This window comes from Ranitomeya imitator, chromosome 2 (assembly GCF_032444005.1).
Source record: "Ranitomeya imitator isolate aRanImi1 chromosome 2, aRanImi1.pri, whole genome shotgun sequence".
Classification (NCBI taxonomy): domain Eukaryota; kingdom Metazoa; phylum Chordata; class Amphibia; order Anura; family Dendrobatidae; genus Ranitomeya; species Ranitomeya imitator.
Window position 1 is genome coordinate 348,489,258 of NC_091283.1, and position 19,439 is coordinate 348,508,696.

Sequence of the window (19,439 nt, forward strand, 5' to 3'; positions counted from 1 at the left end):
TAATAAACCTGATCGTTGTCCGGCCGAGAAACTGTTCGTCCCTGATAGGTGGACTAGTAAAGTTATCTCTGAACTTCATTGTTCGGTGCTGGCTGGTCATCCAGGAATCTTTGGTACCAGAGAGTTAGTGGCTAGATCCTTCTGGTGGCCATCTCTGTCACGGGATGTGCGTGCTTTTGTGCAGTCCTGTGGGATTTGTGCTAGGGCTAAGCCCTGCTGTTCACGTGCCAGTGGGTTGCTTTTGCCCTTGCCGGTCCCGAAGAGGCCTTGGACACATATTTCGATGGATTTCATTTCTGACCTTCCCGTTTCTCAAAAGATGTCGGTCATTTGGGTGGTCTGTGATCGCTTTTCTAAAATGGTCCATCTGGTGCCCTTGGTTAAATTGCCTTCCTCCTCTGATTTGGTGCCATTGTTCTTCCAGCATGTGGTTCGTTTGCATGGCATTCCTGAGAATATTGTTTCTGACAGAGGTTCCCAGTTTGTCTCGAGGTTCTGGCGAGCCTTTTGTGGTAGGATGGGCATTGACCTATCTTTTTCCTCGGCCTTCCATCCTCAGACTAATGGCCAGACCGAACGAACCAATCAGACCTTGGAAACATATCTGAGATGTTTTGTTTCTGCTGACCAGGATGATTGGGTGTCATTTTTGCCGTTGGCTGAGTTCGCCCTTAATAATCGGGCCAGCTCGGCTACCTTGGTCTCTCCATTTTTCTGCAATTCTGGGTTCCATCCTCGTTTCTCTTCAGGACAGGTTGAGTCTTCGGACTGTCCTGGTGTGGATTCTGTGGTGGACAGGTTGCAGCAGATCTGGACTCAGGTAGTGGACAATTTGACCTTGTCCCAGGAGAAGGCTCAGCTTTTCGCTAATCGTAGACGCCGTGTGGGTCCCCGACTTCGTGTTGGGGATCTGGTTTGGTTATCTTCTCGTCATATTCCTATGAAGGTTTCCTCTCCTAAATTTAAACCTCGTTTTATTGGTCCGTATAGGATTTCTGAGATTCTCAATCCGGTGTCTTTTCGTCTGACCCTCCCAGACTCCTTTTCCATACATAATGTATTCCATAGGTCGTTGTTGAGAAGATACGTGGCACCTATGGTTCCATCTGTGGAGCCTCCTGCCCCTGTTTTGGTGGAGGGGGAATTGGAGTATATTGTGGAGAAAATTTTGGATTCTCGTGTCTCTAGACGGAAACTCCAGTATCTGGTCAAATGGAAGGGTTATGCTCAGGAGGATAATTCCTGGGTTTTTGCCTCTGATGTCCATGCCCCAGATCTTGTTCGTGCCTTTCATGTGGCTCATCCTGGTCGGCCTGGGGGTTCTGGTGAGGGTTCAGTGACCCCTCCTCAAGGGGGGGGTACTGTTGTGAATTCTGTGGCTGAATTCACTCCTGTGGTCACAAGTGGTATTGCAGCCTCTGGGCTTCCTCCCTCAGGTGTTTTGGTGAGCTCGTTGGCTGCCTTGCTATTTAACTCCACCTGAGTCTGTGTTAAATATTAATTATTCTTATTTTTATTCTGTACCGAGCACATTGCTTCTTGCTGACACTATGAAAAGCTATTTCTGTGTATGTAGCTCAGAGTATACGTTAACTCCATATACAGAAGACACGTGATCTGTAGAAACCATATATAAACGTCTCTTAGGAGGGGGTGGGGGGCTTTTTGTCACGTGGGACGGTCACCTCCCTTCCTTCACCATCATTCTCCATGGACATGGGACAAGACACGAGGAACAACAGCTGTTAGCTACTCCATGCCATGATGACTTCAGACTTTCACACAGACAGATGACTTCTACCATTCAGGACCCTGGAAAGATGAGTAACAGGAGAAGCGCTGATATCTACACATGGACACTCTGTTTGTAATTGTTTCATCTACCTTTTATGTTTTTGCTGCGATGGTGGATAACTCAATAAACCACTATACTTTCGTCAGAATATCATGACATTTTTCTTTTAAGAATAACGCACCTGGTTAAGTCTTGATTAGATATTTTTGCTAAATAACGATTTTTAACATTTGGCCTAGCCAGCCAGTTTTGATTTTTTGTGCTATTTTTGCGTGAAGTTCCTTCTTCTTGCACACGGGGGAAGACAGAAGAGTTCCGCTAGATTGTGCAAGTATTCAGGAATTCCACTTCAAAACTTCAAGTCACAAAGAACTCATACAAGAACCTACGAATTACGAAGACTTTAACAGGTGTCAGACGGATTGACAGCAAGCACTGGTAGTGCTGAAGATAGATGTGCTAAAAATAGCCGTGCTGAAGTCCGGAGCCCAGCGTTGTAAAAGCAAAGGGATTACAAGCTGAGATTTCAAGGTAAGACAAATGGATTTGATAAATTCATATGCTAAATCAAGTCAGATAGAATTTGTAAGTTTGTATGGATCTAGCTTAGAAATATTTTGGTCTAATTTATTTGCAGAATGCAGAATAGCGAATTCGAATTTAGATTCTAAGCTGATGTTTAAGAAAAAAGAAAAAGAGCAACTTAAAAATATTTTACATATGGTTTATGTATTTAACGAGTTTGTGACAGAGAAGTCCAAAAAAGACAGTGTAGAAAGAATTTCTAAGGAAACGAATGATGTTCCCAAGATTGACTGTAATGAGAAGAGTGAGAAAGATGTGACGCACGTATCTGTAATGACGATGACCACCCAAAGTGACATTGACTTTGTGACACAAGATGAAAAACAAGATGGAGGAAGTGAAGGAGACATGACAATTGACAAAGATGATCTACGAGGGACAGATGTACAAGGGCCACTAAAAATAGACGACTCAGAGGCCCAACTCCAACTTAAATCTAGGAAAATCCTGCTAAAATTATGCAAAATCATTCCTGCATATGATGACAAAATCCATGTGTGCAGAAATTCAGAGATATTTGAGAGTTTTGCTGATAAGTTTGATTTGACTAATCAGGAGAAAAATAATTTGTTTAAAATTTGGCTGCCAGTAACTTTTATGAGAAGATATTCATTAGAAATGCAGAATGAGGAGTATGAAAATATGACTGATGTAGAAAGATTAAGAATTTTGATTTTCTGTGGATTAAAAGAAAATTATCCAGATCTTGATATTCTTCTAAAATTGAAGATTGGCCAGAAAGAATGTACTTTTACATTCATGTCCATTTTTGAAAGGACTTATAAATTGGTCTGTACGAATTTGAATCAACAATCCATGATAAATTGTTTTGTAAACAAATTTAAATTCTTAAATCCTGTATCTCGTATAATTGCTACACAGAAAAATTCTTTATACGAATGCGCCCAATCCCTTGATTTTTCTAGAAAACACGAGAATCTTGAAAGGAAAACACATTTTACTAAGTTTTTGAAACCAGTCAGAATTCAATCTTATCAAAAGCCAAAATCAAAATCTCCAAAACTGATCCAAAATCAAATCTATGAAGTACGAAGAAAATTACATATTTGTTACAAACCGTATGAAAAGATTCAGGAGTCTATTAAAGAAATTTCTCTGAAAGATTTAAAATCTGAAGGCTCAGATCTCTCTGTAAAGATGGCGGAGACTGACAGACGGAAGCAGGTGAGTATCCCAGGGGGAGCTCAGCTGAACACTCCATTATCACAGCAGTTCTTCAAAGAGTCCATAGGGTTAAAACTGACCTTACTAAATACAGCATTTCAGATAATCGACAGAGAGTTACATTTTGGGATAGGAATTGGCTAAATATGTAATTATATTATATGATGAGTTATACAATGTATTATTTATTAATATGTAATTATTTTATTCAATATAATTCTGCAGTTATATATATTAATATAGTATACAGTAAATACTGTAGCATATTTGTATAAATAGAGATTATATTAACTGTATTTTTATATATATAGTGAAATAATTAAAATTTACTCCAGTAAAAAATATTTAGAATTACAATTAAATACATTTATTAAATATATACATATGTATAAGATATTTAAATTATTTTGTTTTGAAATAAATATGAAATTAACCTTTATCTTTCATTTCCCTTAGAATTTTACTTTCAAAGCGAGGATTGAACAAAAAATACCTGTTTCATGAATTTATGTCTTATTCACACAGGAAGTTATATTAACTGCATGATTTTTATATATTTAACACTTAAAAATAAATAATATGTCTAATACCTAAAAATGTGTGTACTACATATTTTTCTGTAACATTATGTTTTTTCCACTGCATGGTGCATGACGTGACAACTGTGAGTTAAAGAATATCATATAGCCTTGTTTTAGTTTTAGAAATTTTCCTCAGGCTTTGCATTCAACCGGATTCAGTTACAGGCTTGTTCCAGGATTAGCTGTGAAACATTCAACTCGGGTTTCTTGTAAATGGAGGAGTCCTTTCTATAGGTTACAACATAGTGTTAGATAATATTTGGGGAATATTCAAAGGAATATTAGAATACTAAATTTAATAGATTACAATGCGCATTGATTGATAATTAGGATACAATATTTTGGGTTAATATACATGTTTTTTATTCTTTGTATGTGAAATGTATTGTGAACGTCTATGTGTGTCACAGTTTGAGTGACAGGTAACAGAGAATATGGGCAGCTGCTAAGGGTGAATCCAATGTAAGAGTGACCAGAGCGTGGTATGTGGAATGTGGAATGTGGATGCACAGTTTGACTGAGGCCTCATGATTTATGGTATGTTTGAGAGAAAAGAAAAAAAAAAAAAAACAACAACTTTGTGTTTAATAAATAATAAGATTCAGTTAAATTATTAGAATATTAAGATATATTTAAATATTATTATTCAACATATATTTCTTTAGTTATTATTATTTAATAAGTACAATAACACATCAATATGGTTTATCAAGAAAACCTACATTTAGAATAATTTTTCCAAATGACAATTTTTTTCATATTCAGTGTTTTTTTATGGTTACATAGATGAGTACACATCTTCAAACAAATATATGGCACAAGTTGATATGACAGTTATAAAAATAATGATTTTTCACTTGGGTTTTTACAAATTAATTTTTTCATAAAATAATATTTTTTGATATTAAGGGGGAAATGTGTTTTTGATCTTGATCACATCATCACATTTCATCAATACCTCTTCTTTACACATTTTAATAAAGACATATTAATAAGGTATTATTGGGTATAATAACAATAAATATTATAAATGTCATTTTTTTTCCTCAATTAAGGGTATTATATGCAAAGTTGCATAATTTCAATATTTTGGTAATCCAAGGTTATGACAACATCTACATGAGGAAAATATTAAGGAAATGTGTTACTGAGAAATAATCTCAACATTTGTCATCAACATATAAAGGTCTTATTCTTATTTTTTATTCTAATTTTTGTTTTTAATTTTTCATTTTTTTCATCAACAAATGAAGGCCTTATTTTAATTTTTAATTTTTTCTTCAATTTTTATTTTTCATTTTTATTTTTCATCAAGGAAAAATCAATATTTAATAGAGTAATGTCTACAAGCATATTGCTTTATCAAATATAGTGATCATATGGTTTCATTATATAAGAAATGTTTCAATTCTAAGTTAAATACAACAATTCTTTCACTCATTCATTCATTCATATATATATATACTTATTTTGGTTCATGGCTATACATACTTACATATTATTGGTCTACTGAACATAAATTAATAAAGTTTTAATACTAAATATCAGCACTTGTTACATAAAAGACACACTGACATCTATGGGTTCAAAAAGAAATTACACCTATGACATAAAAATGTCCAATCACATGAAGAATATGGTAAATAATATATCATTTATTATTATTATTTTATTTTCCAAATATAAATTCCATTTTAATATCATTTAATAATTATATGGATATTATTGATTGCTATGGTACGCTGTGATATTATAAGTTAGGGAAATTACCAGATTTGGTATAGAATAGGGAATGAAGACTTCAATCAAGATACTGACGTTATGTTAATAAAGACTTTTCATTTTTCTAAATTCAATTGATTCTTAAAAGTTACAAGAAGAAAAGCCGTTATCCAGAAGTTCCACAAGGTAACAATGTTCTGATTTCTGAGTAATAATAGACTGTGTCAAATACAATACATGTCACCACTGACAACAACTACAGCATCCATCACTGACTATGAATACAGTATCAAAGATGAACTGTGTTATTACGTTCTTATCACGATCCAGTGGTTTCCTATCACCTATAAGACTTCCATGAAAGCTGGTGAACACTCAGGTAATAACCCTGACATGCGTCCTGTGCACTAAGGACTGGTTATGGTGCTATGTTTGGCAAGGAAGAGTCAATGTAACCCTTGCTGTGCTGACCAAAGACGTCACACCTGTCCCAAGACCAGTGCGGATGATATGAGGATTCCAGATGATTTCCAAGGCGAGCCAATGTAAGTCCAGGTCTCTAAAGGTGACACTGCACAGATATTAAAGCTTCATTTCATCTATGAACATTGTTTTCTTATCAACATTTGAATTTATGGACTTTGATTGACACATGACACACAGTCTCTACATATCTACATGCTATCATCTATTTCAAAAGACTTATAATAAAGATTGTTTAAAAGAACCAAGAAGACATCAATATGAAGACCAGATGACATCAGACCTGAGATGCTTCAAATAGATATAGGGAAGTATAATATATTTTATATGAATATTAGTCACGGCCTACCATGACATGAATTTACATATCATTATATTATTGAGAACATATAACAATATTATTATTGATATTATTTATTACATCATTTTGCCAAAGAAGAAAGAAGATTTTATTAATATTTTAATTTGAGGGTTCCAATCAATGTCTGTCACCCTCAAAAGGGGGAATTGTTAAATATTAATTATTCTTATTTTTATTCTGTACCGAGCACATTGCTTCTTGCTGACACTATGAAAAGCTATTTCTGTGTATGTAGCTCAGAGTATACGTTAACTCCATATACAGAAGACACGTGATCTGTAGAAACCATATATAAACGTCTCTTAGGAGGGGGTGGGGGGCTTTTTGTCACGTGGGACGGTCACCTCCCTTCCTTCACCATCATTCTCCATGGACATGGGACAAGACACGAGGAACAACAGCTGTTAGCTACTCCATGCCATGATGACTTCAGACTTTCACACAGACAGATGACTTCTACCATTCAGGACCCTGGAAAGATGAGTAACAGGAGAAGCGCTGATATCTACACATGGACACTCTGTTTGTAATTGTTTCATCTACCTTTTATGTTTTTGCTGCGATGGTGGATAACTCAATAAACCACTATACTTTCGTCAGAATATCATGACATTTTTCTTTTAAGAATAACGCACCTGGTTAAGTCTTGATTAGATATTTTTGCTAAATAACGATTTTTAACAGTCTGTCTTCCTTGCTCCTTGTCAATGTTCCAGTGTTGGATCTGAGCTACTGCATCTTTCCTGTGGCCTGCTGCTCTGCTAGATAAGTGTTACTTTGTTTTTGTTTCCGTTTTTTCTGTCCAGCTGTGCTATTCTCTTTTGCTGGAAGCTCTGAGATGCAAAGGGTGCACCGCCGTGCCGTTAGTTCGGCACGGTGGGTCTTTTTGCTCCCCTTTGCGTGGTTCTGCTTTAGGGTTTTTTGTAGACTGCATAGTTCTCTTTGCTATCCTCGCTCTGTCTAGAATATCGGGCCTCACTTTGCTGAATCTATTTCATTCCTACGTTTTGTCTTTTCATCTTGCTAACAGTCATTATATGTGGGGGGCTGCCTATTCCTTTGGGGTATTTCTCTGAGGCAAGTCAGGCTTGTATTTCTATCTTCAGGCTAGTCAGCTCCTCAGGCAGTGCCGAGTTGCATAGGTAGTGTTAGGCGCAATCCACTGCTGCTTTTAGTTGTGTGAGGATAGGTTCAGGTATTGCAGTCTGCAGAGATTCCACGTCTCAGAGCTTGTTCTATTGTTTTTTGGGGTTATTGCCATATCACTGTATGTGCGCTGATTACTGCACACTGTGTTGCCTGATAGCACAGCATAACAGGTTTAGCCCATTTTTGCTCTCACTGGAGAGCCTGAGGAAGGCGAGTTTCAATACTCCTTTCATTTGGTGTGGGTGCTGTGTGGTGGCCATTGTTGCTGTGGCTTTGTGCAGGTGGGGAGGCGCGGTCTGGAGTCATGGGGGCTGTCTTGCAGGATGGGTGCTGTGGGGCCTCAGGCCATCTGCCCTGCCGGTGCATTGTCGCTGCGGCGGTGGTCGGTGTGCGGCTCCGCTCCGTTTTGGCAATAGGGACCCACTAAGAGGTTTGCGGTGATATAGCAGTAGGCTTCATACACTCTGATCAGAATGTTAAACTAAGAGCCTCATGTTAAGCTATAAATATTTTTGCCTAGCGGCAATAGATCAATGTATGATTTTTGGAGGTGCTGTCCATTTTCTTTTTCAGCATATTGAATAATGACAGTTCATATGCTTAATGCAAACAGTGCGTTAATCCAGGTGGCTAAGAGTGTTAACTGTCACTACTGAGAAACTGCAGAAATCACAGGAGAGTTGAAAAACAACTCGACAATCTTAACAGTCCAATACCAGTTTGGTATGCTTACTGCAAGTGTGGGTTAGTCCAGAAACTGGGTAGCAGAGAATTACCAACAGGACTGAGTGTATGCAGAAATTATACAAACATGCAAGATGATAGCACAATGTAAAAGAATTGTTGGAGCATTCTGAACAACTGAAGTCTCAACACGAAGATAAAGGTGAATCTCTACCTGGCCTAGGAAGATGATGTCACAGAGATGCAACAGGCAACTTGGAAAACTTGACGCAGAGCACAGCAAAGAACAGCAGGTGTATGGGAAAGCAACCAAGCCTGGCCAAGACAGGTGATTAACACAACTATCTCCAATGATTAGATATATCAATGGGGACAGGGGAAACTGGCTCTTTATCAACAATGCAAGAGTGAAACTGCTGCTGCCCGCCTGTTTATCAAGATTCAACCCTTACCGTACCGTTACACTAAACGACTTACCAACGATCATGACCAGCGATACGACCTGGCCGTGATCGATAGTAAGTCGTTGTGTGGTCGCTGGGGAGCTGTCACACAGACAGCTCTCTCCAGCGACCAACATTCAGGGGAAAGACTTCGGCATCGTTGAAACTGTCTTCAAAGATGCCGAAGTCCCCGGGTAACCAGGGTAAACATCGGGTTACTAAGTGCAGGGCCGCGCCTAGTAACCCGATATTTACACTGGTTACCATTGTAAAAGTTAAAAAAAAAACAGTACATACTCACATTCTGATGTCTGTCACGTCCCCCGCCGGCGTCCACAGGGTTAAAACTGCTTTCGGCAGGAGCGCTTGCTAATGCACGCGCTGACTGCTGCCGAGAGCTTCCGTGCACTGACTGTGTCAGCGCCGTCACAGTAACAGCGGTGACGTCACCGCTGTGCTCTGCTTTATGGCCAGTGCTGACACAGTCAGTGCAGGGAAGCTCTCGTGGACGCCGGGGGACGTGACAGACATCAGAATGTGAGTATGTACTGTTTTTTTTTTTACTTTTACAATGGTATCCAGGGTAAATATCAGGTTACTACGCGCGGCCCTGCGCTTAGTAACCCGATATTTACCCTGGTTACCATTGTAAAACATTGCTGGCATCGTTGCTTTTGCTGTCAAACACGACGATACACGCCGATCTAACGACCAAATAAATTTCTGGCCTTCTAGCTCCGACCAGCGATATCACAGCAGGATCCAGATCGCTGCTGCGTGTCAAACACAACGAGATCGCTATCCAGGACGCTGCAACGTCACGGATCGTTGTCGTTCTCGTTGTAAAGTTGCTGAGTGTGAAGGTACCTTTACTGAAAAGGCAGCCAGTGCTAAAGACATCTCCTGCCTGTCCATTATGTTTCAAACTGCACTACTGCTGTTAAACAGTCAGAAATCTTTCGCCTGTCCATTATGTTCCATACAGTGCTGCCTCTGAGATGGAACCCTGCCCTGCACAGGGTAGATCCAAGAATAAACTCCCAAAAATTGGATAATTTTTGGACGGTTAAAATGTCCCAATGTTTTCCTCTTGGAAGATTCCCAGCTCAGAATACAAATTTATCAAGGCATTAAACAGATGCCTCCGAAAAATTAATTTCTCATAGCTCATAGCTAAATTTATGCATTGCTGGTCATGTGGCATACATAGCAGTACAGAACATAGTGCAAATTCAATTGAATCAAACATATATTTATACCAATCAGTGAATAAGTAAAACATAGAGGCCATTACTCACCTGCCCTGTCATCCGAAAGAATCTCCTCGTTACACTGCTCATCACCCCTCACATATTTCTCTATAGTATTAACATGGGTCAGATCTTCACCCTGAAACAAATATTGTACAAGTCACAGACAGATGGAGAAGTCACATCTATGATCATCTCTAATCCTGCCATCTCCACTGTTCTCATCCAAGTATAAAACATATAATACTGGTGGATAAAACAAGACTGAGTACAAGACGTTCACAGCCATCTACACATCATAGGCGAGATCTCATGAAACCTTCTCTCCATCTACCTGATCATCCTGAGGAGCCTTGGGGACTTCTTGTTTACAGTCCTGTGGAAGAAGAGGACAGGGACATCTCTTTGGTGTTGTCATGTTACTGGCTAGAACTGGAGGAAACAGACAGAACTAAATACACACGGTCTATAATTATCTGTTTGTAAAGAAATAATTCAGTCCCTGTATATTACCTGGTGACCTGAGGAGCTGGGGAACTTCCATCATGATGTTCTTGTACAGATCTTTGTGTCCTTCTAAATACTCCCACTCCTCCATGGAGAAATAGACTGTGACATCCTGACACCTTATAGGAACCTGACACATACAATGATACGGTCATCCCCCAATCCCTTCATAGCGTTACTGTATAATGTCCCAGGATTCCCAGCGGTGTCACCTCTCCAGTCAGCAGCTCAATCATCTTGTAGGCGAGTTCAAGGATCTTCTGATCATTGATGTCCTCATGTATCAAGGGGAGAGGTGGAGGCCCCGTGATTGGGCTCAGGGGTCTTCCCCATCCCTCAGAGACAGGGTCCTGACAGCGCTCACCAGAGGTCTTCTTCACTACTGTGTAATCCTGTTTATGGAGAGACACATTAATAAATCTCACTACAGACATTTCCAGAGTCCTCACCTCTCCAGTTCTGTCCATCTGTTATTCCTATAGATAAGAATTATGTAATGTTAGGTCATCAGAATCTCTCACCTCTCCAGTAAGCCGGAACAGGATCTCTAGGGTGAGGTGTAATATCCTCTCCGCCATCTTGTCATTGTTCCTCTCCATCCTTGATGGGTCAGTCAGGAAAATTCTCTTATATAGCAGATCTCCACTGAGAGGATCCGATATTGTAGAGACCAGAATGGGAAGAAGATGAGCTGATATAACATCATAAAGAATCCCGTGTAATAATACAATTACTAGAAACATTATATTCAATCACTGGCAGCAGAAATGATGCTGACATGTATAGCTCGCAGGTCCAAAGCTTACCCTGAGACCCACAGCAATTTAGTTATGCCCTGTTCACATAAAAAAGTAAGAAATGTGCTACTCTGGGCCAGTTTGGAGCAAAATTTGGTCATTGAAATTATTGGATTTGATACAAAAAAAAATGTGGGCATCATATAGATGACATCTGTGTGATACTCGTTTTTTACAGACTGCTTGCTGGGAATTGCTTGGGAAACTGGGATTTTATGTGACCCCCTAACACAAAGTAGCAAGTATTTGTGAAGTGTAAAAGAAATGATACATTTTTTTTATTACTATTTTAACAATATAAATTTAACAATTGTGACATGCATTTGTATTTAGCCCCTTGTAGTATGATACTGCTAAATAAAATCCTGAGTGACCAATTGTCTCCAGAAGTCATAGAATTAGTAAATTGAGTCCACCTGTGTTTAGTTTCTACTCAGTATAACTACAATTGTTCTGTGAAGGCCTCAGAGGTCTGTGTGAGAACATTGGGGATCAAAAAGTATCATGAAAACCAAGGGACACACCAGACAGGCAGAGATAAAGTTGCATAAAAGTAAAGTAGGGTTAGGTTATAAAAAAAAGCCCAAGCTCTGAACATCTCACACATCATGGTTAAATCCATCATCCAAAACTGGAAGGAGTATGACAACTACAAACCTACCAAGTAGTGATGAGCGAACGTGTGCGGACAATATGTTATTTGAGCATGCTTGAGTGTTATCCACGTATCTTGGGCTTGCTTGGATAAAATGTTGGAGTCCCTGCGGCTGCATCTTTTGTGGCTGTTAGGCAATCACCGCATATGTTTCAGCTGTCTAACAGCCGCAAAGCATGCAGTCGCAGGGACTTGAACACATTATCTGAGCACGTCTAAGATACTCGAATAACACCAGAGAATGCACGTTATCCGAGCATGTTCGTTCATGACTACTACCAAGACATGGCTGTCCACCTAAATTGATATACATCCCAAGCAAGGAGAGCACTAATGAGAGAAGCAGCTAAGAGGCCCATGGTCACTCTGGAGGAACTGCAGAGATCCACAGCTCATGAGGGAGAATCTGTCCACAAAACAACTATTAGGGATCACCCACACGAGTGTATAAAACGGTCGACAGCTATGGGACAATGAATATAAAATAAACTTGGCAGTAAATTTTTTGAAGAAGGATTAAGTTGTTTATTTCACATCCTGACAAACAGATCAATTGCTGAACGTTTTCGGTCCAACGTGGACCTTCCTCAGAGCAATATAGTTTATCTCGGATGTATATAGTTAGCCAATTTGTTCTTCAAATAGCATAAGTGGTAGTTGATAAATCGCTGTAGTGCAATAAAGTGGCTGCTTACTGTGATAATGATTTTTGCCGCTACTGCATGCGGTCTAGGTGTACTGTGCACGGTATAGCTGCGGCGCTACTGCCGTCCTATGTCGCTGTGGGGAGCGCGCTATGTGTGCAAGATACACTGTGCACGTTACTGCTGCAGCGCTGTTGGCGTCCTATGTCGCTGGGGGGAGCGGGCATCCAGTTGCGGCAAAAATCACAGTAAACAGCCACTTTATTGCACTACAGCGATATATCAACTACCGCTTATGCTATTTGAAGGACAAATTGGCTAACTATATACATCCGAGATAAACTATATTGCTCTGAGGAAGGTCCATGTTGGACCGAAAACGTTCAGCAATTGATCTGTTTGTCAGGATGTGAAATAAACAACTTTATCCTTCTTCAAAAAAATTGAGTGCCAAGTTTATTTCTTATATTTGCTGATACGGGTTGGAGACCCTACTTGAGCACCAGCATCCACCATCTACAGAGTGCCGTGTACTCTACATTGACTTGCTATGGGACAATGCACATCTGCAATTTTTTTTCTTATAACAATTTGGCATAAGAAAACAATCGCAGCATGCTGCAAGTGCATCTGATAACCGAATCACGCGCACCCATACAGGTCTATGGGTGAATTTGAAACATTGGACTGCGCTTGAATGTCAGTCTGATTACCAGAAACACAGACAATGGAGAAGATGAAGTGAAGTTTGATTCAAGTGACATTAGCACAATCAGTCCGATTCTCTCGCATGAGAGAATTGATGGCTGTTTGACCCCGGCCTTACTCAAATACACAACAAATCTGGCAATTTTCAAAAAGTGACAAGAAAAAAGCCATTTTTAAATGCAAGAAATAATAAGTCCCATTTTAATTTTGCAAAAAGCCTTGTAGGGCACACAGCCAGCAAGAGGAAGAAGGTCTTCTGGGGATAATGAACAAAAAGCAGAACTTATTGGGCTAAATGCAAAATGCTATGTGTGGTGGATAACTAACAATGCACCTCATCCTGAAAACACCATCCCCACCATCACACGCAGCATCATTCTGTGGAGAGGCATTTCTTCAGCAGGGGCAGGGAAGCTGGACAGAGTCCATGGAAAAATGTATGGAGCTAAATACAGGTCAATCCTGGAGGAAAACCTGTTATAGGCTGAGAAAGATTTGAGACTGCGTAGGTTTACCATTACTAGAAAACCCCAAGAAAGGGTCATTTTTAATTATAGTAATATCCCCTGTCCATTGTATAGTGAATGACTTACGTTGATGGACCTCCGGCAATCCTGAGAGTGAAGCCTCTGGAAACACAACCTGCAGCACTCGATACTGAATTGAGTGAAGTTGAACAGGTTCAATCTCCTCATTCACTGTATATGCGACTGCCAGAGAAAGCAGAGCATAGCGCTGGTATAATTCCTGCAGTCCCATAGACAATGAATAATGCCCAAACTGGAGACTTACCCATCTACTGTCCCCCAGCTAGGAAGTGCCTAACCATACCATACCATGACCTATCAATACGGTTCCCACATGCAGGGCCCTCAGAACATGATCTGTACTCTAAGAGGTATCACTGTTATCTGTAGTGTTACATAGGACTGCAGGTATAACTGACAAAGCAAGCCTCCCACGGCTATAAAAGCCCTCCCCTATCCAAAGGGAGGCCAGCAGCATTAACAACTGAGGCTCCTGCTCAAATCCTACAATAGAATCATGACAATAATGTGACAAAAGGGACATGTTAAATCACGGTGTGTCCATTAATTAGCATCACAGGTGTCTACAATCTTGGAATCAGTGAGTGGGTCTGTATATAGGGCTACAGATACTTACGGTGATGTTTGGTGACATGGTGTGTATCACACTCAACATGGACCAGAGGAAGTGAAGGAAACAGTTGTCTCAGGAGATTAGAAAGAAAATTATAGACAAACATGTTAACGGTAAAAGTTATAAGACCATCTCAAAGCAGCTTGATGTTCCTGTGACTAGTTACACATATTATTTAGAAATTTAAGATCCATGGGACTGTAGCCAACCTCCTTGGACGTGGCCGCAGGAGAAAAAGTGATGACAAATCAAAGAGACGGATAATACGAAGTTACGAACGGTAACAAAAGAGCTCAGAAAAACTTCCAAACAGATTAAAGGTGAACTTCAAGCTCAAGGAACATCAGTGTCAGATCGCACCATGCATCGTTTTATGAGCCAAAGTGGACTTCATAGAGGACGACTAAGGAGGACACCATTGTTGAAAAAAAAAAATCATAAAAAAGCCAGATTGGAATTTGCCAAACTACATGTTGACAAGCCACAAAGCTTCTGGGAGAATGTCCTATGGACAGATGAGACAAAAATGGAACTTTTTGGCAAGGCACATCTTGCTCTCTAGCTTATGTTCACAGATGAAAAAATGAAGCATATCAAGAAAAAAAAGCACTGTCCGTACTGTGAAACATGGAAGAGGCTCTGTTATGTTCTGGGGCTGCTTTGCTGCATCTGGCACAGGGTGTCTAGAATCTGTGCAGGGTACAATGAAATATCAAGACTATCAAGGGATTCTAGAAAAAAGCATTAAGGTACTTACTGGTAGCGGCATTTTTCGGAGGCCCATGACATTTTTCGGAGGCCCATGACAGCACTACGAGAGAGGGGATCCGCCGTTAAGGAACAGGAAACCTACAGCTACAAAAGGGCGGCACCTCTCCCATGCATCAGTTGTATTTCAGAGCCTGAGAGGACTACCGCGGTTAGTGGTACACAAATATACATTACATACATTTTGAATAAAAATAACCTATTATATTGTAACAAGACACCATACGTGAGATTTACATATTACACTATATACATATCAGGAAGTGCAACCCCCACGTGAATAGGGAGGGAACTAAGGGTGCTGTCATGGGTCTCCGAAAAATGCTGCTACCAGTAAGTAGCTTAATGCTTTATTCCGACTCCCATGACAGCTGTTGTGAATTCTGTGGCTGAGTTCACTTCTGTGGTCACAAGTGGTATTGCAGTCTCTGGGCTTCCTCCCTCAGGTGTTTTGGTGAGCTCGTTGGCTGCCTTGCTATTTAGCTCCACCTGAGTCTGTCTTCCTTGCTCCTTGTCAATGTTCCAGTGTTGGATCTGAGCTACTGCATCTTTCCTTGGGCCTGCTGCTCTGCTAGATAAGTGCTTCTAGTTTGTTTTCTGTTTTTTCTGTCCAGCTTGCTATTAACTTTTGCTGGAAGCTCTGAGAAGCAAAGGGGTGCACCGCCGTGCTGTTAGTTCGGCACGGTGGGTCTTTTTGCCCCTTTGCGTGGTTTTCGTTTTAGGGTTTTTTGTAGACTGCATAGTTCTCTTTGCTATCCTCGCTCTGTCTAGAATATCGGGCCTCACTTTGCTGAATCTATTTCATTCCTACGTTTGTCTTTTCATCTTGCTAACAGTCATTATATGTGGGGGGCTGCCTATTCCTTTGGGGTATTTCTCTGAGGTAAGTCAGGCTTGTATTTCTATCTTCAGGCTAGTCAGCTCCTCAGGCAGTGCCGAGTTGCATAGGTAGTGATAGGCGCAATCCACTGCTGCTTATAGTTGTGTGAGGATAGATCAGGTACTGCAGTCTACAGAGATTCCACGTCTCAGAGCTCGTCCTATTGTTTTTGGTTATTGCCAGATCTCTGTATGTGCGCTGATTACTGCACGCTGTGTTGCCTGATTGCCAGCCATAACAGACAGCACTACGAGAGATTTACAGAGATGTAAGCTACCCTAGGGAGGGACTATAGTTTGTAGCACACTTAACCCAAAGGAGAGATCAGAGGAGGACCCCAAATCCAACCGATAGTGCTTAAAGAAAGTGGATGACCATGTGGCCGCCTTACATATTTGCTCCACTGACACTCCAGATGTTTCTGCCCAGGATGACGCCATGGCCCGGGTGGAATGTGCCTTTAGATTCTGCGCAGCTGGCCCCCCACCTGCTGTATAAGCTAGAGAGATAGTTTCTCTAATCCATTTAGCCAGAGAATATTTTGATACTCTAAACCCTTTCCTTGGACCTTGGAAGGAAAGAAGCAGTGCCCCATCTTTCTTCCAACTATCAGTAGCTGAAATATACTGAAGAAGAGATCTCCTAACGTCTAACGTATGAAGCTCCTGCTCTTTAGGATTAGAGGGATTAGGAATAAAAGACAGCAAAACTATCTCCTGTGATCTATGGAAATGTGTCGCTACCTTCGGTAGATATGCCGGGTCTGGTCTAAGGACTACTCTGTCTGACAAGATTTCTGTGTATGGAGGAGCTCTGGAAAGTGCCTGGATATCCCCTATCCTGGGAGCTGAGGTTATGGTAATCAAGAAGGCTGTCTTAAGTGTCAACATTTTGATTGAGGCCTCTTGCAGAATTTCAAACGGGGGTTTGTTAGAGAGGACAGAACTAAATTTAAATCCCATGGAACTGTTCTGTCTTTATACACTGGTGTAGATCTACTAACTGCCTTCATAAACCTCGCTATCCAATAGTTGTTAGCTATATTACAGGAAAGCAGGGCACCCAGGGCTGAGACCTGTACCCTGAGGGTACTAGGAGAGAGTTTTAACTCGAACCCCTTCTGTAGGAACTCTAAGATTTGTTGTATTGGCACCCCATCTTGGATATCAAACTTTGAACCAGTCAAAAACTTCCTCCAAGTCCTAGAGTAGATCTTCGTAGTTGTTTTCTACTCTTTAGGAGTGTCTCTACTAAGTTTGGAGAGAAACCTTTCCCCACTAAAAAGTGACCGTTCAAACTCCACGCCGTTAAATGGAGCGCTGCCACTTGTGGATGGGAGATCGGTCCCTGAGAAAGCAAGTTCGGGATCTCTGGCAGTAACCAGGGAACCCATACGGACATTGTCTTGAGCCAGGCAAACCAGGTTCTTCTGGGCCAAAAAGGGGCGATAAGGATGACTTTCGCTCGATCCTCCCTCATTTTCCTCACCACTAGAGGTATCAGGTTCAGTGGTGGGAAAGCATAGGCCAGTGGAAAATCCCATTTTATTAGAAACGCGTCCACCGCCAAGGGATTCTCCCTGGGATTTAGGGAGCAAAAAAGTTTTACTTTTCTGTTGCTTCTGGTGGCGAACAGATCCACCACTGGTTGACCCCATCAGCGGACGATAAGATTGAAAATGTCCTCGTTGAGAGACCACTCACCCTGTCTTAACACATTTTGGCTGAGGAAATCTGCTGCCACATTCTCTTTTCATTTGATGTGGAGAGCTGTCAAAGATAGAAAATTGAGCTCTGCCACCTGGAACAACCGATCCGTGATCTGCATTAATGTCTCGGAACGAGTTCCCCCTTGCCGGTTTATGTAAGCGACTGCAACTCTGCATTCTGACGTGCTGGCCCTGCAGATATATGAGGAATTTTTTAACAGTCAATTCAACCGCCAACAACTCCCTTTGGTTGGATGAGAATGTTGTGAAGGGTTCCCATTGTCCCTGGACCACCATGTCCCCCATATAGGCTCCCCACCCCGAAGAGCTGGCATCCGTGGTTATCACCTGGGACACATCTACTATCCATGGAACCCCTGCCGATAAATTCTTTTTATCTAACCACCACCTAAGAGAATTCACTGTTATAGGCCTCAATGTTAATTTTCCATTTAACACGCCTCCTAAGGCCCTGTCATGGAACAAGACTCCTTTTTGTAGGGATCTGGTGTGGAACTGAGCCCACTTAACTGCTGGAATGCAAGATGTAAGTGACCCAAGTAGGGACATTGCTTGCCTAAGTGTCATGGAAGGTGTATTAATCGCTTTTAATACATAATTCTGAATTAGATCTATTTTTTCTATGGGGAGGAGACACTGTTGTGTCACTGAATTCAACATTAATCCCAGGAATTTTTGAATATTTAGGGGCTGTAACTTAGATTTTTCGAAGTTTATGATCCAACCCCAGCGTTCTAGTTTGGCTTTAGTAATCTCCCATTGCGACAGACAGTGATGTACAGAGTTCCCTAGAATGAGGAAGTCATCTAAGTAGGGGATTATAAGGACATTTGATTCTCTCAAATGTGCCATGACTTCAGCGATTATTTTAGTGAACACTCTAGGCACAGAGGTTATCCCAAAGGGGAGTACCCTGAATTGAAAATGTTGAATCCTACCCCCCATTAGTACTGCTACCCTCAGGTATCGTTGGAAATCAGCATGAATGGGTACATGATAGTAGGCATCTTTCAAATCCACTACTGCCATAAAACAGTTGTTGAAAAGCATTTTTATTGTCAAATTGATGGACTCCATTTTGAAAGTATGTTTTACCAAAAACTTATTGAGACCCTTAAGGTTTATAATGGTTCTATAAGACTTATCTGGCTTTTGGATTAGGAATAGGGGAGAGTAAAACCCTTTCCCTGCCTGAGAATACGGCACTTCTACCAGAACATTTTTGGAGCAAAGAGTCCTCACTTCTTCTTCTAAGGCAAATTGTTCAGTGGGAGATGAGCACCAAGGTGTTAACTTGAATTTGTCCCGTGGAATATGAACAAATTCAAGTTTGAGACCATGGGAAACAGTGT

The 19,439-nt window shown here is 40.7% G+C and overlaps 1 pseudogene; it reads right to left on the reverse strand.

Moving 5' to 3' along the window:
• LOC138666537 (zinc finger protein 850-like) overlaps positions 1 to 12,176 on the reverse strand; it is a 112,160-nt pseudogene extending 99,984 nt beyond the window's left edge.
• Positions 12,177 to 19,439: the final 7,263 nt, after the last annotated feature.